Source organism: Eubalaena glacialis, chromosome 14, assembly GCF_028564815.1.
Source record: "Eubalaena glacialis isolate mEubGla1 chromosome 14, mEubGla1.1.hap2.+ XY, whole genome shotgun sequence".
NCBI lineage: Eukaryota > Metazoa > Chordata > Mammalia > Artiodactyla > Balaenidae > Eubalaena > Eubalaena glacialis.
This window is the reverse complement of record NC_083729.1, coordinates 68341356-68363349: the sequence shown is the minus strand read 5'-3', so window position 1 is coordinate 68363349 and position 21994 is coordinate 68341356. Positions and strand designations below refer to the sequence as shown.

Sequence of the window (21994 nt, the reverse complement as noted above, 5' to 3'; positions counted from 1 at the left end):
CTTGAGGGGCTTCCTCCATTGACCAAGGCACGTGCCACCTTTTGTAAACATCACCATCAACTGAAACGCACGAGAAAAAATCCGACGGAAGCGTCCACTCTCACGGGTGAGAGTGGTGGGGGCACGCGCACTGGGCAGCAGCTCCAACAGCCACAGGACGCAGGCGCCCAGGGGTTCAGAGGCTCCCTGGGAGGCCTCGTGGGGCAGCTCGAGGGAGTGACGATGGGAGAGAGCAGCAGGGGTGGGCGTGAAAAGGAATGCAGTGGGGAGAAAGGAGAGATGGAGACAGTGGATAATGACTATGGGAAAATTGGCAATTTTCATTTTCAAAATTATTTTTTTGAGATGTCATTCACATGCCATAAAATTCACCTTCTGAAACTGCAGATTCAGTGTCATTTAGTATATCCACAGCGTATGCAACCATCACGGTCATCTAACCCATCACGTTTTCATCACCACAAAAAGAATCCCCCTTAAGCATCAGCAGGCACTCTTCATCCCCTCCTCCTTTAGTCCCAGCAACCATTAATCTGCTTTCTGTCGCTATGATTTTGCCTTTTCTGGACATTTCATGAAATAATACAAATGTGACCACTGTGTCTGGCTTCTTTCACTTAGCATAATGTTTTCAAGTTCGTCCATGTAGTAGCATGTGTTAGTACTTCATTCCTTTTTATGACTGTATAATATTTCACATATACACCACATTTAAAAAATCCATTCATCCATTGATGGGCATTTGGGTTTTTTTCACTAATAATGTCCATTTTTTGAGAGTTTATTCTGTGCCAGGCAGCACCAGGCCAGGTTACTGACCTTATTTCACAGATAAAGAGGCTTGGAGAGTGTAAAGAGTTTGCCCAAGATTAAGAGCTAGCAATTGGGGGAACTGGGGTTTGAACTCAGGCAAACTTCAGAGGTAGTAGATTCACATGACCGAACACTAGAAAAGGTACACAAGGGTATTCAATGAAAAGTGACCCTTTTCCCCATGTTCCCCAGCCACACATTTCCCTCCTCAGAGACATCTGCTTTGGCCATGCTGTGGATCCTTCCAGAGAAATATTTATACCCCAAAATTTATGTGTCACAATTTATTGACTAATCTGTCCCACTGATTTGAAATGTCACTTTTATGGTATAACAGATTCTTATACGTATATATATATATTTTTTTAATGTATTTATTTATTTATTTTTGGCTGCTTTGGGTCTTTGTTGCTGTGCGCAGTCTTTCTCTAGTTGCAGCAAGAGGGCTTCTCATTGCAGTGGCTCCTCGTGTTGCCGAGCATGGGCTCTAGGCTCGTGGGCTTCAGTAGTTGTGGCACACAGGCTCAGTAGTTGTGTCTCATGGGCTTAGTTTCTCCACGGCATGTGGGATCTTCCTGGGCCAGGGATCGAACCCATATCCCCTGCATTGGCAGGAGGATTCTTAACCACTGCACCACCAGGAAAGCCCCTTATACGTATTTATATTTCTCTTTTCAGAGCTGTCCTGACTCTTTTTTGCCTATTTTTTATGTTTGCCATTTCTCTAAAATTCTTTTTATCTTCTTTTTGATTAAAAATTTTTTTTCCTTGTTTGTTTCTCTTAAGGCATTATCCATTATGTTCATTCACTCATATTATTTTATTTAATTTATTTAATTAATTAATTTATTTATTTTTGGAGGTGTCGGGTATTAGTTGCAGCACGTGGGCTCTTTGTTGCAGTGCATGGGCTCTTCCTTGCGGCTCATGGGCTCTCTAGTTGTGGCGCATGGGCTCCAGAGCACGTGGGCTCAGTAGTTGTGGCATGCGGGCTTAGTTGCCCTGCAGCATGTGGGATCTCAGTTCCCCAACCAGGGACCGAACCTGCATCCCCTGCATTGGAAGGCGGATTCTTAACCACTGGACAACCAGGGAAGACCCCACTCTTGTATTATTTTAAATTTACTCCTCATTTCTGAAAATTTTTTCTTTTATTTTGAATTCTGTCTTGAGTTCTATCATCTTACCTAATTCTGGTTTATGCTGTTCTTTCATCTTTTTTTATTATGGTAAAATATACATAAAACAAAATTTATTATTTCAACCATTTTCAAGTATACAATTCAGTGACATTAAATACATTCACAATGCTGTGCAACCATCACCACTGTGCAAATTCAAAATAATTATGTCAAAAGATTGAGCAAGACATCAGAAAGATGGAGGCAGCAGCATAGTTTCTGAATCTCTCCAAACCCTTTCATGGAAGAAGATCAACTAAAACCAAACACCCATAGGTGGCATTTATCAGCATTTACCATTTCCAGAACTTTTTCACCATCCCAAACAGAGACTCTATAGCCACTAAACAATAACTTCCCATTCCCTCCTCGATCCATGTTCTTTCATCTTTTGCATTGTTTTTCCTAACATCTTTTAGCCCACTTTGAAATAATAGGTTACAGCTTTGATCTGTTTTGTGGACCTGTCTTTTCCAACTTGATTTTATTGTCTGAAGAGGTGCTATTCTGCTCCTTATTCTCTTTTTTCTTACACTACCTCTGTACGAGATTTGATCCCAATCCTTTTCTGTTACTGATTTTTGGATGAAAAAAGTTTTACAGCACTTTGAAAAGGTGGTGCAAGGCCATGTGGAAACATGTTCTTCATGGCTGTTTCATCAATGCTTCACTTATACTGTTTTGGAATAACTGTTTTCCAGGAGGCATAAACCAGTGGGCTTTATCATTGGACAGAGTGCAGAGAAAGGACCCCACGAAAGCTGATCACCTTAGCAAAAATGATTTAGTTATGATTTCACCCAAGATTGGTCACAAACCAGCCTGGGAAACTCAATGAACCAGAGACAAGGTATAATGCCATCTTTCCTTCTCTCTGCCTCAGCTCTCAAGGATTGGTCACCTACATGTTATTAGTAATTATTATTTGGTTTCTGTTCATAATTACTATCAGAAGACACAGCACTTATGGGCCTAAATACACTGCTCAGCTACGCACCATTCTTCTTCATTTTGGCTTCCTGTCCACCAGCAGAAACCTGATTTAGTTTTGTTCTCCCTTCACCACAGCCCAGTAATTTTTGTGAATGACTCTCAGTCTCACCAGAATCTGCATCTCTCACTCTGCCCCAACATCCCACCCCATCATTCGCTCCCTGAAGTGTACTCTAGAAATTTCGGTCAACTGGATATTTTACCACTGTTCACCATCTCTTATGAAACCAGAAGACAAGCAGCTTTCTTATGGAATGACGGAGAACTTGTAAAGATAAAACACCAGTCTGCAGGAGAAAGGGAAGAAGAGAAGGATGGAAATAGTTTCTGGAAAACTATTTTTACATTATGTTTTGTTTGTTCCTGCTAAATAAATTGAAATCTTCTAAACATTAAAACAAAATCTAAACCACTAAATTCAATAATACAGGAATATAACTTTTTAAAAAAATTTCTTTGGCTGTGCAGCATGTGAGATCTTAGCTCCCCAACTAGGGATTGAACCCACTCCTGCTGCATTGGAAGCACAGAGTCTTAACCACTGGACCACCAGGGAAGTCCCAGGAATATAACTTTTAAAGGAGAAGTTATAAACCCCTTGGTTATATGAACTGGAGAGTTTTAGTAAGAAGTCATGTATTTTAAATGACTTGGAGCTTTAAAGAAAGGAAGGAAGGAAGGAAGGAAGGAAGGAAGGAAGGAAGGAAGGAAGGAAGGAAGGAAGGAAGAAAGAAAGAAAGAAAGAAAAAAGGACTTCCTTGGTGGTGCAGTGGATAGAATGTCAAAAGTATATTAATTAATTAAAGAAATTTAAAGAAGAAAAAAAAATGCTGAAATCCACTGACTAATTATTCAGGCTGTTATATCTGGCCATTTCCAGATACATCCCTTTATAAACTTTTGGTAAAAGGTTATCTTATGTCAGAACAAATGAAGTACAAACTTTTCTCTTTTTCCAAAATGTGAGAAATTCCCCTACACTTCTACCTTTAAATTTTATAAAAAGGGAAAAGTAGTGACAACCCTTACACTTACATTCAGTTGCATCATCTGGCCACATGCCTTCTACATCAATCAAATATCTACAAAACAACAAAATTTGAGTCATTTGTAAATAAAAAGAAAATCAAGTTTTTGCAAAAAAGGTCCAATTTCGCTTTACAAATATAGATATAAAAATCCTAAGAAAATATCAGCACATCTAATCAATAATTATTAAAGAATGATATATACCATGACTACAAAAAGGCTTTATTCCAACGATGCAAGGATAACGCAACTTTAGAAAATCTATTAATATAATTATTTACATTAATACAACAATTTAATTAATAAATGAAAGAGAATAAAGTACAGGACCAAACTGGCAGATGTTAAAAAGTTATCTGATAACATACAACAGCCAGTTTCGGTCAAAATGCTTTGTACACTAAAAACAGGAGACTGAATATGACAGAGTGTTCATCAAGAACCAACAAATAACAAAAGACAAATTAGGACAAATATTAACATCATATCTAAAAAACCCTATCTAACCAACCATAGGAGCCAGAAACTTAGGAATCACCATCACTGACAGCTATTTCTCCCTCACCCTCATCCTCAACCCACCATCAGTGCTAACAATGATACTGCCTACATACCTCTAGAATCTGTCCACATCTTTCCACCAAAATGACCACAATACCCTGATCCAAGCCACCATTATGCCCAATTTCTACACAAGTCTCCTAACTTGTTTCCTTGCTTCCACTCTTTCTCCCTGCAGTGTATTCTCCACTCGGTAGCAAAACGATAGGTTGAAAATGCAATTGGGTATGTTCCACACACTCACTTTCAACAAAAAAAGTTCAATGGTTTTCTATTACTCTTCAAGTCTGAAACCTTAAACATAAGCCTGCACGATCGAGCTCCTACCCACACTTGCAGCTCCATTATAATGACATGCTCCCCCAACAGCCCCACCTTCCTGGCCAGTTCCTCCAACACAGCATATGCTTTCCTCTTATAGGGTCTTTTGCTATTCCTTATGCTCAGAAATCTCTCCCCAACGTCCCTATCTGCTTAATACCTACTCATCCTTCAGATATCAGCTGAAACATCCCTAAATAAACCTTCTCTAATCTCCATGATGAGATCAAATCTTCCCTAAAATATGTTCTCATGGTACCATGTCCCTCTCCTTGGCACTTGTCAGAGTTGTAATTCTACATGCAGAGTATGATTCTTGAATATCTATTCCCTCTCTGGACTGCTAGAAATCACAAAGGGCGGGTCAAGTGTCTTCACTCACAAAATTTCACAAGTCTTTTTGCTAGCACCCAGCACAGTGCTTAAACATAACAGATGCTCAATAAGTATTTCCTGCATGAACAACCATAAATTGGTACCGTGTAGAAACATCCACAAAAAGCATAAGGGCATAAACTCTTTGATGCAGAAGTCGCATTCTGAGTGAAGTTAACTGAGACAAAGCATATATATTCAAAGATGTTCACACAGGAATGTTCATTACTTTGATGTTTTATAATATCAAAAGTTTCTGACTTTTATATGTTCATCAGTAAGCAAAGGAACAATGCAGCCTTAAAAAAATAAATAAATAAACCAATGGGACCTAATGAAACTTAAAAGCTTTGGCACAGCAAAGGAAACTATAAACAAGACGAAAAGACAACCCTCAGAATGGGAGAAAATATTTGCAAATGAATCAACAGACAAAGGATTAATCTCCAAAATATATGAATAGGTCATGCAGCTCACTATTAAAAAAACAAACAACCCAATCAAAAAATGGGCAGAAGACCTAAATAGACATTTCTCCAAAGAAGACATACACATGGCCAACAGGCACATGAAAAGCTGCTCAACATCACTAATTATTAAAGAAATGCAAATCAAAACTACAATGAGGTATCACCTCACACCGGTTAGAATGGGCATCATCAGAAAATCTACAAACAACAAATGCTGGAGAGGGTGTGAGGAAAGGGAACCCTCTTGCACTGCTGGTGGGAATGTAAACTGATATAGCCACTATGGAGAACAGTATGGAGGTTCCTTAAAAACTAAAAATAGAATTACCATATGACCCAGCAATCCCACTACTGGACATATACCCAGAGAAAACCATAATTCAAAAAGACATATGCACCCCAATGTTTACTGCAACACTATTCACAATAGCTAGGTCATGGAAGCAACCTAAATGCCCATCGACAGATGAACAGACAAAGAAGATGTGGTACGTATATACAATGGAATATTACACAACGATAAAAAAGAACGAAATTGGGTCATTTGTAGAGATGTGGATGGACCTAGAGACTGTCATACAGAGTGAAGTAAGTCAGAAAGAGAAAAACAAATATTGTATATTAATGCATATATATGGAATCTAGAAAAATGGTACAGAAGAACTGGTTTGCAAGGAAGAAATAGAGACACAGATGTAGAGAACAAACGTATGGACACCAAGGGGGGAAAGCGGGGCAGGGTGGGGGTCGGTGGTGGTGAGATGAATTGGGAGATTGGGATTGACATATATACACTAATATGTATAAAATAGATAACTAATAAGAACCTGCTGTATAAAAAATAAATAAATTTTAAAAATTCAAAAATAAATAAATAAATAAATACATTAATTTAAAAAAAAAAAGGATGAGGTTGGAAGACTGTCAAAACATCACACAGATCCCACACTCAAGCCCCGGAAGATGGGGAACTTCCTTAAGTCCCTCACTTCGGATGACATCTCCCTGCCTCACAAGTCTCAGTCTGACTGGGCTAGCTTTGGCAAGGGGACGGAGCTGGATCAGGAGCCGCTGCTGCCATATCTGGATCAAGTTCCAGTTTTGGTCTATCATCCAACACCTAGCCAGGCTCGCCTAGCACCTCAGCTGAGAGGAACAAACTAGGATAGCTCAAAGAATAGGCCTCATACAGCATCAGCCTGAAGGAGTTTATGACCCTGGAAGAAATGGATCAGAAAAAAGGATTCGGGGGACTTCCCTGGTGGTGCAGTGGCTAAAGACTCCGCACTCCCAATGCAGGGGGCCCGGGTTCATTCCCTGGTCAGGGAACTAGATCCCACATTCATGCCGCAACTAAGAGTTTGCATGCCACAACGAAGGAGCCCACCGACTGCAACTAAGACCCGGTGCAACCAAATAAATAAATGAATAAACAAAATAAAACAAATATTAAAAAAAAAGATCCGGGAGTGTGTGATCTGTATGATGCACTTTGTTTATGAGAACCCAATTTGATTTCTGCTGTGTATGCAGATCACCTGGGCTGTACAGATGACTGGCTGATGAGATCCTTCACCGTGCCCCTCCTGCATGGAGACAGTTGATGCAGCACGGCTTTTGTCCTACGAGACTAACTGAGCCAGTGTCTCTCACCTGACTTCAAGTGAACCATCATTTTTGGTGGTTTTGATCTTTTGTCATTGAGCCCAAAGAGCCAGGGATTAGGAATTAAGATCATGCATGAAAGTTTCCTAAAAATTCCTGAATGGCTGCAGATGTTGGGGAAAAGTACGTGATATTTTAGAAATTTAGGGGGAAAAGTAGGATGGTATTTTTATGTAAAGCCTTCACCCAGTGTTTAAAAATATAATTGTATTTAGCTCTTGTTATTGCTCCAGTACATAGGAATTGTGTAAAGTGTTACAGCAGCTATATATGTTTAAATTGTGTGTCGAAGATTAGGATAAAGATAGTGGTTGTTTTTCCTAAGTGAGATAACTTTCTTCTTCCCCCTACCCAAATTGTTTTCTGAAGTTGCTGGCATTTGGGTCAAGGTTTTATTAAAAGCTACATTTTATAACACTGGCACAAAAAAAAGGAGTTTTAAGCTGGTTTGCATAGTTCTTTTTTTTTTTTAGAATAAACATAGAGCACTTATTTTTTACTTTATAGGAACTCCACAAGTTAAGGTCCCATTGTTCTTTTGCTGTGATTGTTGTTACTATTGATGTTGCTGTTTTCTGTCTTTGCTGGTTCTTTCTAATCTACCATTTGTCGTTATTGGCATATGATCATCTCAGGGTCACAAGATGGTTGCTGTAAAACCAAGTATCATATTCTCACAAAAGAAGGAGGAATCAGAAAAAGAGCCCAAATGGTCATTTTCCTAATGCATATTTATCTTTTTTCAGAGAAAAATATCATTCTCATAAGCACAATAACAGCCTTCCCCTAATTACTCATTTGCCAAAACAGATTGATATGACCATTCATAAGACAATTCATAGCAAAGAGGGATATGATAATGATTGTGTTAGCCTAACAAGGATTTATCCACTAAAGCTGAGTGCTTCACTCCTCAAAAAAGTCATAAAGTTCTATGAGCAAGGAAGAACTACTAAGTGACTGTTAAGTAAACCATCAGAATTGTTTGTCCAAGACCATACGATTCTTTTTTTCCACTGGAAATGGAATTCATTGCCTTAGGTCTTTTTAAATAGTGTACTATTACTGTTGGGGCTGGCTCTGTGCTTGAAAACCAGTTGAAAACCAGTTATAACCTGTTACAAGTGCTATATCTGTTTGCAGTTAAGAAATGCAGAATTCAAAGTGATCTCCTAGCTTGTAAGCAAGCTGAGATTCACTGTCCCTCTTCTATAAAAAAAATGAGTTAATGTGTCCAGAAACTAACTCTAGTAAAGTGGGGTTTAACATTACCCTTTCTTATGAGTTTCATCGAATTATTTTGGTTGTTAACATGGTGATAATTAAAAGTCAAGGTAAATTTTAAATATTAAGAATTCTGATTTATCGAGCTTGAATTATGCCACCATGCTTATGTAAAAATGAAAGTGGCACCATGGTTAAACTGAGAAAAGTTTCTCAGTTGTAACAATTTTGATTTATTCTTTCCTGTGACCTCCTTCCCTGTTGTCTTGAACCACAGCAAAAGGATACTGCATGTCTTCTTATTGTAGTGCTGAGGTTATTGAAGTTATATAAAACACATTTCAGTCTCTGTTTCTTGGAAGGAAATTCCTGCTAGTTGACTGACAATTCTAAGCAGGGAGAATTAAGAGAAATGTGTTTCATGTTTTGCACACAAATGCAGAATTTGTATAATCACGACTTCACAGTTGTGATCTCAAAAAAGAAGGAATTTCTCCTTTATATTTTTCTTGCAATTAACGTAAGAACACTCTGAATCTCTAAGCTTCTGAAGTGTTAGAAGTAGAGATGGCCTAGTAAAGATGTAGTTGTAATGTTTTACCCATTTAGCATGTGTTTATTTTTCCTTATGTACTCCAAGGTGACATATTTGTTCAGCTTAGTGACATTACAGCTAAAAAAATCATTCATTAGTAAAAGGAGAAGCAATCTCAACCTAACAAATCAGAAGTGTTTATTATTTTATATTGAGTTGAATATTTGACTCTTAACACTTTTTGCTACATACAAAACACAAGTCCCTTGAAGGGTTCTTCATGAGTGCATTATACAAGAATTTAGTACGTCAAAAGCACTTAAAGATTTGACATTCAACTGTAGTAGTATCCATGTTGGTTAATTTTCTTATGAGCCCCATGATGAGTTTGAGAAAAACTGAAAGAATTAGAGTATCAGGTTCTATTAAATTGTTACATGTATCTTGCTTAAGTTTGTGTTCATTAATTTATATCCAACTACATAAAGCAAATTTGGAGGAAAAAAAGAATAATAAATAAATAAGAATGAGGTCTCCAAATATTTTCAGAGGAAGATGTCCACCATATATTAAATTATAAACCAGAATGTCTAAACACTATACCATTAAATCACATGTACAGTCAGTTCTCTATATCCAACGGTTCCATAACCTGCAGATATGGAAGCCCGACTATACTACACCATTTTACATACGGGACTTGAGCATCCGAGGATTTTGGTATCCATGGGGAGTCCTAAAACCAATCCCCCTGCAGATGCCAAGGGACCATTGTATATGCTTATATCTGCATTTTTTACGTCTGAAAAAATACGTGCTAAATTATTACTGGTGGTAACCTCTGAGTAGGGGGCAAAATTGCCTTCCACTTCATACACTTCTCTGACTGCATTTTTGCATTCAGCTTACATTAGCTTACATTACTATTGTAAACAGAACAATTTAAACATGGTCTGCCTCTTGGGGTTGGCAACTCACCTGCACATGAGGTAGCCAGTCCTGTTTAAACCATGGGTACAGTGGACACCAAGAAGTCTGTCTAGAAAACAGGGAATATGGAATTAAGTAAGCGAAGTAGATACACTAAAAACAAGTTATACAATTTTCTGAAGAGTAGCCTTTATTAGTTACCACAACACTACCACTATCCTGAAAAGGAAAAACTCTGAAGAAAAGAGTGTTTGTGCAGGAACGTACTATAAAGAATTAACTACTATAAAGTAAAAATTCATTGCCTCTGGGAAATTTTGCATAGTCTCCAATCAGGTGCAATAGTGTGGACTGGAGAATGCCCATCAGGAACTGATCTGACTACAGAAAAAGGGAGTGGAAAAAGAAAACAGGCTATCAGAAGAATAGAATTTGTTTTTGAGTGAAACAAATGGAATGCCTTCACTTTTAATGCTCGATATTAAAACGAACAAACGGTTTCTGAAGGGCTCTTGGGGTCCCAAAGCACTTCCATTCCTTCTCTCATTCACTGCTCCTCACACGCCACGGGTCTAGGTGCCTGTGGAGTTCTCGGGTTAAGTAGCACCATTCTTATTTCACAATGAAAAAGTAAGGCTTGAGACGTAAGCCAAAGCTGCACAGCAGGCAAACAGAAAAAAGACTAGAATCGAGTCTCAGGTTTTTCCAACTGTGCCACAGTATTTTGTGGTCCAGGACTTAAAACAAATTATATGAGAGACTAAATAAAAAACAACAACATGTAGCTGATCTCTGCAAAAGGTATGTCTGTGACGAGGTGGTGTCTGGCATTCCTCATCTCCTGCCTGGATTACTACCGCCCTACGATTCTAACAGTCTCTTCTTTTTTAAATTATTTATTTATTTATTTTTGGCTGCGTTGGGTCTTTGTTGCTGCATGCGGGCTTTCTTTTTTCTAGTTGCGGCGAGCGGGGGCCACCCTTCCCTGCAGTGCGCAGGCCTCTCACTGCGGTGGCCTCTCTTGTTGCGGAGCACGGGGTCTAGTCACGTGGGCTTCATTAGTTGTGGCATGTAGGCTCAGTAGTTGTGGCACACGGGCCCAGCCGCTCCGCGGCATGTGAGCTCCTCCCGGACCAGGGCTCGCCCCGTGTCCCCTGCATTGGCAGGTGGATTCTCAACCACTGCGCCACCAGGGAAGCCCCTAACAGTCTCTCCTATTTCAACTGATCCTCCACGTGGAAGATGTTCTCTCTAAAATATAAACTTGGCTGGGTTTCTCTGTTGCTTAAAAATCTTCACTTAGCACAGAATAAAGCCCAAGTTTTTAGCATAGCATTGAGAACTTTTTATAAACAAATATCAGCCTGTCTCTCCAACTGAATTAGAAGTTCAACCTATGACTTACAAGGACCTACATCATCCACCTCCCTCCTTTCCCCTGCCAGCCTCCCTGATCCCATTCTCTACTGCCCTGCCCTCACTCACTTTCCCCTGTCCAGCCACACTGGCCTCCTTACTATTCCTCAACCATGCCAAGCACAGTCGTGCTTCAGGGACTTTGCACCTACTATTCCTTCTGCTTCAGAACACACCCTCCCACCCCATCTCCACTCTCCCAGATATCCAATGGCTTGTTTCTCACTTCAAGGCTCTGCTCAATCGACATCTTAATAGAGGGACTTCCCTGATCACCTACCACATTCCCTCACCTCTTCATCTTGTTTTGTTATTCTCCAAAGCATTTACCACCACTTGACACTCCATGTATTTACTTATTTATTTATCTCTCTCCCCCACTAGAATGTAAAGTATGTAAGGGCAAGATCTTTGTTCTGTTCCTAGAACAGTGCCTGCAACTTAGAAGGTGTTATACAAATATTTGCTGAAAATGAATGTATGAATTCTTTGCCCTTTCACACTGCTTTCTAGTCACACCAGAGGCTGCCCCTCCAGAGCACAAGTCCAAGCCCTGTGCCTTTTGTACCTGTTCCCAATACCTGGGCTGTCCTTTCATCATTCTGGCAAAATCCTCTTCCCCCAAGCCCAGCTCAAATGCTGTCTCCTCAGTCAGGCCTTCCTCAATTTCTCCTCTATATTCCTGCTGCACTTGATTCTTTTATTATAATTAACCCACTTATAGTCACCACATGCTTATCTTCCTAGATAACTGTAAGTTTCTACTGAACAAAGACTTCTAGTCACCTCTGTATCCCCATGCCCTAGCAACAAACCTATAAGGCTCTCGGTGTTTACTAAAACAATTTATTTTCTGAGTCTCTACCAATTCTAGGGAGTGGATAGTATAGTCTCCTCCTCATTATCAGTGAGCCTGGCACCTGTGGGAGGGGCTTATAGCAGAGGAATCCACCAATGGATCATAACTAAGGTCCTGAGACTGCAATGGCAGAGAGCATGGTGAAGTTAGCCCACTGCATGCAGAAGACCCACAGAGGAGTCAGCATATGCAATGGACTACACTTGGTATAACATGTGAACAATCAAGGTTTACAAACGTGTTCTCATGCACTTGTAAGGATCTTCTAGCCCACGTGGAACAGACAGAACACACACAAAGGAGCCTGGAGGAAGTGAGGAGGCCGGCAGCTTCACTCTAACACCTTAAGTGGTAACATTTCTGTGACTACAGTTTACACAAATCAGATAATTTGCCTCCTTTGTAGACACCCTGGTTATCACAGGCAAGGCCAAGCCTCTCAAGTTTTAAAGCTAAAGTACAGGGAAGATCTGTGAAGAGGGCTTAAGATATTTAAGAGCTAGTTACCTGCATTAAGCAACCAGGATATAGAATGAAAATTTGTCTTAAAATTCCAGTCTCTCCCTCTCTCTCTCACCTCCTATCCTCTGTCTTCCCACCTCCATCTCTATTCCTTCTCCCTTACTCCCTGTTTTATGTATAGATGTGCAGCATTTTATATATACACGGAATATTTACTGTTAGATTTATTTAATAAAGTGCACACTCCTCAGACTAAATTTAGAGAGAGGATAAAATGAACACTTTCTCATGTGGGTCAGTGGTGTTCCAAAGACAAAAGATTCCTCAGTCTTAAAACATGGCAAATACCATGTTCCTTCTGATAGTTAGATGCTAGAAAAAGGCAAGTGGATCCTTAAAATTCAGACGCTATTAAGACCTACTATCAACAGAGTAGATCTTAGAGCGGAAACAAGAAAACACCAGCCTTTTAAGTTCTTCCTGTCTGAAGATAAGAATAAGAGGTGGTAGTGTTCTTCCTCACTTGCACCCAAAGTGTAAAAGCAGCAAAAATATCTTAAACACATATGATGAGGAAGCCACTCTTCTGGTCCACTCTGTTTTGTTTGGCTTCCAGGGATCTGTCTCACTTGGAACCTTTGCTTTTTGTTTTCTCTTTTATATACGCTAAGAACCTGAGAGTCTTAACCTTTTCTTCCACCCCTCAACCAATAAATATGACAAAATAACATTTTTATTTTTTTAATGTATTTTCCATTCAAATTTTTCAAAAAGAGATAAGTAAGCTAGTTCAGTTCCTATTTCTCACAAAAATCACTTTCCAAACTAAACTGAATTGTTTGTGACCATAAACAGGAAAAACACCGTACTCTATTAACACCATCTGACATTTCCACCTTAATGTTATCAAACACAACAGGCCTAATGTCAGAACTATTAAAAATGTTAAAAATCCTCAACCCCACTCAAAATGCATACCAAAGTTCAGGGAAAGGAAAAAAAGAAAAAAGAAAAACAACTCACCATTATCTTTATTTTCTTTCAAAAACCCATTAACAGCACATTGGAATTTAAAAATAGTGTCATCTGGCATCTGATGACCAATTGTACACATTTTTCAAAAAGGAATAGTTTCTGGTAAGTCCTATAAGGCAAAACCATTAAAATATGTATTATTTCATTTGTAGGGAAAGAATACAAAATTAATTAGAGAAGGCAGAATATAAACCAAGAGAGTACATTAAACTTAGTATGTCAGTCATTCTGAAAAGAGCCATTTTTTCCAAAGCTGCTTTAATCAGTAATTATCACTTGATTTTCATTAAAAGTGCAGAATGGAGAGTTACTCGGCATGCAAAAGGAAAAGCAAATCTATGTGAATGAATGCACATGTAACTCAAAATGATATAAACAGTTCTACCTACATTTATGTTCTATCTGACATTTCAAGGGCCATAAAGCAGCCGTGATTTAAGTAGAATAGTAGAAGAGAGTCAGAAGAACTTGGATTCGAATTAGGAAATAGAGCAAATTTCAGGCGTTGTTGAGAACTGGTATTCTTGGGGTGGGAGAAAGTAGACTATCAACAGAAGACAGAAGAGGATAAGTGAAAATTCTATAGTTCTGAGTTTAAATGGAAAGTAGCAGTATGAACCTATGACATATTTTATATTAAACACAAACATACGTATTTCCTAGCGCTGACCACTGAAAAAGTCTAGAAACAACTGATGTCATGTCAAAAGGACTTAGGAGTCACTGAGAAGCTCCAAGTGGCCAAAGATAGGGCCTCAGTTAGAATAATAACTGTAACGGAGTCCACGGTGATATGAATAAATAAATTTTTAAAAATTGGTCACCACTGGAGGATATTTGTGAATCAACTCATTATTTTGAAAGCTGTTAAATAAAAGAAGAGAATCATGCCTCTACAAATGGGCAACCAAATAGCTGATGACGGGAATCTTCTCCTGATAGAAATATACCCAGCTGATAAGTGAAAAAAGAACAACAGAATTCACCATTTTTTGAAGCCTCAACTGAATTAATGGATATAGGTATGAATCATCAGTGACTGCTAATATCACAGAAAGAGACAATTATATGTCTCCATGGAAGAACACATCATCACCTATGAAACAGTCTTGCCAAAACAAAACATGCAAGCTTCATTCTGATCAACTACCAATTTACAGGAAATAAAAGGATTGAAGAATATGTTAACAACACATGGAATGTAATCATCAAAATCTAGATGGGACAAATTACCTGCTTTCTTAAAAATAAAATTCAAGGAGGAAAAAAAAAATTGACAGAGACATGGGGGGAGAACCTATAGATTAAAAAAGACTTCAGAGACCTAACAATCAATGGCAGAGTGTGGACCTTATTTGGATCTAATTCCAAATTCTTAAAAGCAATTTTTTATGACATTTAGGAGACAACTGCAAATTTGAGCACTCACTGGGTATATAATATTAAAATTGATATTAAGGAATAAAAGTCCTACACTTTAAATATACATACCAAAAATGTTTAGGTGTAATTACATGTTGTCTCGGAGCTGCTTCAAGATAATATTGAAAAGGGTGAAAGAGGTGGAGGTATAGATAACACATGACAGTCATCAGTTTGTAAATATTAAAGCTGGATGAGTTCATGGGTATAGAAGGAATACTCACAGTAGTTTGTATACATTTGTATATGTTTAATATTTGTGATAATTGTTTAAATCCAAGATGACACTGTAGAAAACTGTTTGGCAGTTTCTCAAAGGTTAAACGTAGAGCTACCATATGATCCAAGAACTCTGCTACTACCTACACTGCACATCTAAAAGAATTAAAAATTTAGGCATGCAGCATTTCACATGAAAACATAGTCCATGTAGTGCCTTCACGCTAGTGAGCTTTTCAGGACTCCTAGGACTCCTGCGTCCTCAGCGCCTCCCATGGAAGAACACTGCATCCCGAATGTCCCTTCCTGGGCGACTTCACAACATTAAGGGGCCTTGGGCCTCCGGATCATCTATCTTAATGTGGAGAGAAAGGTGACACACTGCTTTCTTCGTTGGATAGCTAGATGTCGAAGCTTTCTAAAGTCCACCCGAACACAGGTCCAGCAGGTCTTTTAGGTGTACGACCAGTGGCTCCCAGCACTGAACCTGGGCTGAAATGAAGAAACACTCTCCGTAGGGTTTATGCTGGGAACCCTTACTTGCCGTCACTCTATGCCAAGCAGACAGTTGACTTTCGAAGCAGCCTGACAAAGGCACAGTTTTCTCATGAAACACCCACTAGCCTTTGATAAGGTGTACGGACGTCGAGACCTATCCCAAGGCAGTAAGTACGTCACGCTACTCACCCCATGCAGAATTGCCTTGGTACGAAGTTTAACTGGGAAGGAAACGGTGCTGCTTGAGACTCTTTGCCTTGGTCAGAAACTACATGTAATATGCAGTGTGCAACTTTGATATTGGTGACCTAGTGAGAAAAGCACTATTTTCCCCACTGGAGAGCAGGATACTTGCAGCGTAAAGGTTTCCTGTGGAAGAGAGTGGGTGCCTGTGTTGTTTTCACTTCTAGAATGCCTTTGTGGAGAAAAGAGAGAGGTCCTAGAGAAACAGAATGTGTCCTGTGCCCTGCAGGAGGCATCCCAGAGCCCTCATTGCCAAAGGGAAAGCTAGACCTCTCCACAAGGTTCAAAGTCTCATTCAGCTATTCCATCCACAAAATGAGGACTGCAGAGTTTTTCCATTAACTTTTGGGCAAGTAGTGCAGGAACTCTAGTATGCTTTTCCTAAGGCCACTGCATCCTCATCGTGGCCCATGGAAGAACAGTGCGTACAGGATCACTGTTCTTGTCGACTGTGCAGCATTACGTCCCCTAAGGCCTCTGGATCACCTCTTTGAAGCAGAGTGAAAGGCAACCATCTGCTTTCTTCTCCAGATAGCTACAAGGCCAAAGCATTCAAGAGACCTCCGGAACACAGCTCTAGCAGGTCTTAGGTGTCAAGCCAGTGGCTCTCAGTGCAGACTGTGAGCTGCAATGAAAACACTCTTTTCTTAGTGTCCATTCTGGGTACACATACTTACCTTACCTTTCTATTGGCCACGTAGAGAATAGTCATTACATGCAGTCATGAAAATGTATAGTTTCCTCTGAACACTGCTACGCTTAGAGAATGTGCGATGACACATAACCTACCTAAAGTCTTAAGTCCCGTACACCAATCACACATTGCACAACTTCCTGGTTCAAAGTTAAGCGGGAAAGGGGCCAGAGTGGTCCTTCAGTTTCTTTTCGCTGACTGGAAACTAAACGTACTTGGGCAATTTTCAACTTTCAGATTCGGAATCTATGCGAACAGTTGCACTTCCGAACAGTAAAGAAGGACAGCCTCAGCCTCAAAGCTGCCGGAAATGCAGGGTTACTGTCAGTCTTACATGCTGGAATGCCCATGCTATGAAAAGGGCATTTTCCTGAGAGCGATAGGTTGCTTGCAGTTCCTTGCATGAGGCATCCTAAAGGCGCCAATACCTAAAGGGAACACAACTCAGGCAGGCTCATAGTAAGGTCTATGTGTTGCATACACAAGATTAGGAATGCAGCATTTCCCATGAAAATGTAGTCCATGTAGTGCCTTCACGCTAGTGAGCTTTCCAGGGCTCCTAAGACCCATGCGTCCTCAGCACTTCCCGTGGAAGAACACTATGTCCCGAATGTCTCTTCCTGGGCGACTTCACAACATTCAGGGGCCTTGAGCCTCCGGATCATCTATCTTAATGCAGAGTGAAAGGCGACACACTGCATTCTTCATTGGATAGCTAGATGTCCGAGCTTTCTAAAGGCCACGTGAACACAGGTCCAGCAGGTCTTTTAGGTGTACGGCCAGTGGTTCCCAGCACCGAACCTGGGCTGCAATGAAGAAACACTCTCGGTAGGGTTTATATTGTAAACACTTACTTGCTGTCTCTCATTGCCATGCAGACAGTTGACTTTTGAAGCAGCCTGACAAAGGCACAATTTTCCCCTGAAACACGCACTAGCCTTTGTTAAGGTGTACGGACGGCGAGACCTATCCCAAGGCAGTAAGTACGTCACGCTACTTGGCCCATGCAGAATTGCCTTGGTACGAATTTTAAATGGGAAGGACAGGGTGCTGCTTGAGACTCTTTTCCTTTGTCAGAAACTACATGTAATATGCAGTGTGCAACTTTGATATTCGTGACCTAGTGAGAAAAGCACTGTTTTCCCCACTGGAGAGCAGGATACTTAGAGCGTCAAAGTTTCCTGGGGAAGAGTGTTACTGCCTGTGTTGTCTTCAATTCTAGAAGGCCTTTGTGGAGAAAAGAGAGAGTTCCTAGAGAAACACAATGTATCCTGTGCCCTGCAGGAGGAATCCCAGAGCCCTCATTGCCAAAGGGAAAGCTAGAGCTCTCCACAACGTTCAAAGTCCCGTTTAGATATAACATCCACGAATTAAGCGTGCAGAGTTTTTCCATTTACTTTTGGGCAAGTAGTGCAGGAACTCTAGTATGCTTTTCCTAAGGCCCCTGCATCCTCACCGTGTCCCATGGAAGAACACTGCGTACAGGACAACTCTTCTTTCCGACTGCGAATCATTACATTCCCTAAGGCCTCCAGATCACCTCTTTGAAAGCAGAGTGAAAGGCAACCCTCTGCTTTCTTCTCCAGATAGCTAGATGGCCAAAGCATTCAAGAGACCTCCGGAACACAGCTCCAGCAGGTCTTAGGTGTCATGCCAGTGGCTCTCAGTGCAGAGCGTGAGCTGCAATGAAAACACTCTTTTCTTGGTGTCCGTTTTGGGTATATTTACTTAACTGACCTTTCTCTAGGCCACGAAGAGAATAGACATTACATGCAGTCTTGAAAATGCATAATTTCCCCTGAACACTACTATGCTTAGAGAACGTGCGAGAACATGTAACCTACCTAAAGTCTTAAGTCCCGTACACCATTCACACGTTGCACAACTTCCTGGTTCAAAATAATTGGGAAAGTTGCCAGATTGGTCCTTCAGTCTCTTTTTGCTCGCTGGAAACTAAACGTACTTGGGCAGTTTTGAACTTTCGGAAACGGAATCTATGCGAATAGTTGCACTTCCGAGCTGTAAAGAATTACAGCTGCAGCCTCAAAGATGCCGGAATACAGTGCTGCTGTCAGTCTTAAATGCTGGAATGCCCCTGTTAGGAAAAGGGCGTTTTCATGAGAGCAATACGGTGCTTGAAGTTCCTTGCATGAGGCATCCCAAAGGCGCAAATACTAAAGGGAGCACGACTCTGCCAAGCAGGCTCATAGTAAGGTCCATGTATTGTATGCACAAGATTAGGCATGCAGCATTTCCCATGAAAATGTAGTCCATATAGTGCCTTCATGCTAGTGAGCTTTTCAGGGCTCCTAGGACTCCTGCGTCCTCAGTACCTCCAATGGAAGAACACTGCTTCCCGAATTTTACTTCCTGGGTGACTTCACAACATTCAGGGACCTTGGGCTTCCTGCTCTCCAGTGGGGAAAATAGTACTTTTCTCACTAGGTCACGAATATCAAAGTTGCACACTGCATATTACGTGTAGTTTCTGACCAAGGCAAAGAGTCTCAAGCAGCACCCTTACCTTCCCAGTTAAAACTACGTACCAATGAAATTCTGCATGGGGCGAGTAGCGTGACATACTTACTGCATTGGGATAGGTCTCAACGTCCTTAAACCTTATCAAAGGCTACTGGGTGTTTCTTGGGAAAACCGTGCCTTTGTCAGGCTGCTTCGAAAGGCAACTGTCTGCTTGGCGTAGAGAGACAGCAAGCAAGGGTTCACAGTCTAAAGCCTACGGAGAGTGTTTCTCCATTGCCGCCCAGGTTCAGTGCTGGGAACCACTGGCCGTACACATAACAGACCTGCTGGACCCGTGTTCGGACGGCCTTTAGAAAGCTCGGACATCTAGCTATCCAACGAAGAAAGCAGTGTGTCGCCTTTCACTCGGCATTAAGATAGATGATCCGGAGGCCCAAGGTCCCTGAATGTTGTGAAGCCGCCCAGGAAGAGACCTTCGGGAAGCAATGTTCTTCCAAGGGAAGTGTTGAGGATGCAGGAGTTCTAGGAGCCATGAAAAGCTCACTAGCGTGAAGGCACTACATGGACTACGTTTTCATGGGAAATGCTGCATGCCTAATCTTGTGCATACAATACATGGACCTTACTATGAGCCTGCTTGGCAGAGTCGTGTTCCCTTTAGTATTGGCGCCTTTGGAATGCCTCATGCAAGGAACTGCAATCACCCTATTGCACTCAGGAAAGCGCCCTTTTCCTCACAGGGGCATTCCAGCACATAAGACTGACAGCAGCCCTGTATTTCCGGCAGCTTTGAGGCTGAGGCTGTCCTTTATTGCTGAGAATTGCAACTATTCGCATAGATTCCGAATCCGAAAGTTGAAAACTGCCCAAGTACATTTAGTTTTCAGAGAGCAAAAAGAGACTGAAGGACCACTCTGACACCTTCCCGGATTAATTTTGCACCAGGGAGTTGTGCAATGTGTGAATGGTCTACGGGACTTAAGACTTTAGGTAGGTTACGTGTCCTCGCATGTTTTCTAAGCATAGTAGTGTTCAGGGGAAACTACACATTTTCAAAACTGCATGTAATGTCTATTCTGTACGTGGCCTAGGGAAATGTCAGGTAAGTAAGTGTACCCAGAATGGACACCAAGAAAAGAGTGTTTTCATTGCAGCTCACCTTCTGCATTGAGAGCCACTGGCATGACACCTAAGACCTGCTATAGCTGTGTTCTGGAGGTCTCTTGAATGCTTTGGCCATCTAGCTATCTGGAGAAGAAACCACAGGGTTCCCTTTCACTCAGCTTTCAAAGAGGTGATACGTACGCCTTAAGGAACATAATGCTGCGCAGTCGCCAAGAAGAGTGATCCTGTACACAGTGTTCTTCCATGGGACATGGTGAGGATTCAGGGGCCTTAGAAAAAGCATACTAGAGTTCCTGCACTACTTGCCCAAAAGTAAATGGAAAAACTCTGCACTCCTAAATTCGTGGATGGAATATCTGAACGAGACTTTGAACCTTGTGGAGAGGTCTAGCTTTCCCTTTGGCAATGAGTGCTCCGGGATACCGCCTGCAGAGCACAGAACACATACTGTTTCTCTAGGAACTCTCTCTTTCTCCACAAAGGCATTCTAGAAGTGAAGACAACACAGGCAGTAACACTCTTCCGCAGGAAATTTTGACGCTGCAAGTATCCTGCTCTCCAGTGGGGAAAACAGTGTTTTTCTCACTAGGTCACCGATATCAAAGTTGCACACTGCATATTACGTGTAGTTTCTGACAAAGGCAAAGAGTCTCAAGCAGCACCCTGTCCTTCCCATTTAAATCCTCGTACCAAGGTAATTCTGCATGGGGCGAGTAACGTGACGGACTTACTGCCTTGGGATACGCCTCGCATCCGTACACCTTATCGAAGGCTAGTGGGTGTTTCAGGGGAAAACTGTGCCTTTGTCAGGCTGCTTCGAAAGTCAACTGTCTGCTTGGCATAGAGAGACAGCAAGTAAGGGTTCCCAATATAAACTTTACGGAGAGTGTTTCTTTATTGCAGCCCAGGTTCAGTGCTGGGAACCACTGGCCGTACACCTAAAAGACCTGCTGGACCTGTGTTCAGGTGGCCTTTAGAAAGCTCGGACATCTAACTATTCAATGAAGAAAGCAGTGTGTCAACTTTCTCTCTGCTCTAAGAGATAGGATCCCGAGGCCCAAGGTCCCTGAATGTTGTGAAGTCACCCAGGAAGAGACATTCGGGAAGCACTGTTCTTCTACGGGAAATGCTGAGGACGAGGCAGTCCTAGAAGTCCTGAAAAGATCACTACCGTGAACGCACTACATGGATTCCGTTTTGATGGGAAATGCTGCATGCCTAATCTTGTGCATGCAATATATGGACCTTACTATGAGCCTGACTAGCAGTGTCGTGTTCCCTTTAGGAATTGGAGCCTTTGGGATGACTCATGCAAGGAAAGGCAAGCACCGTGTTGCTCTCAGGAAAACGCTCTTTTCCTAACAGGGGCATTCCAGCATTTAAGACTGACCGTAGCCCTATATCTCCGGAAGCTTTGAGGCTGAGGCTGTCCTTTATTGCTGA

At 41.1% G+C, this 21994-nt stretch overlaps 1 pseudogene; it reads left to right on the top strand.

Moving 5' to 3' along the window:
* Window positions 1-6667: 6667 nt before the first annotated feature.
* Window positions 6668-7381, top strand: LOC133105429 (RING finger protein 11-like; annotated as a pseudogene).
* The last annotated feature ends 14613 nt before the right edge of the window (window positions 7382-21994 follow it).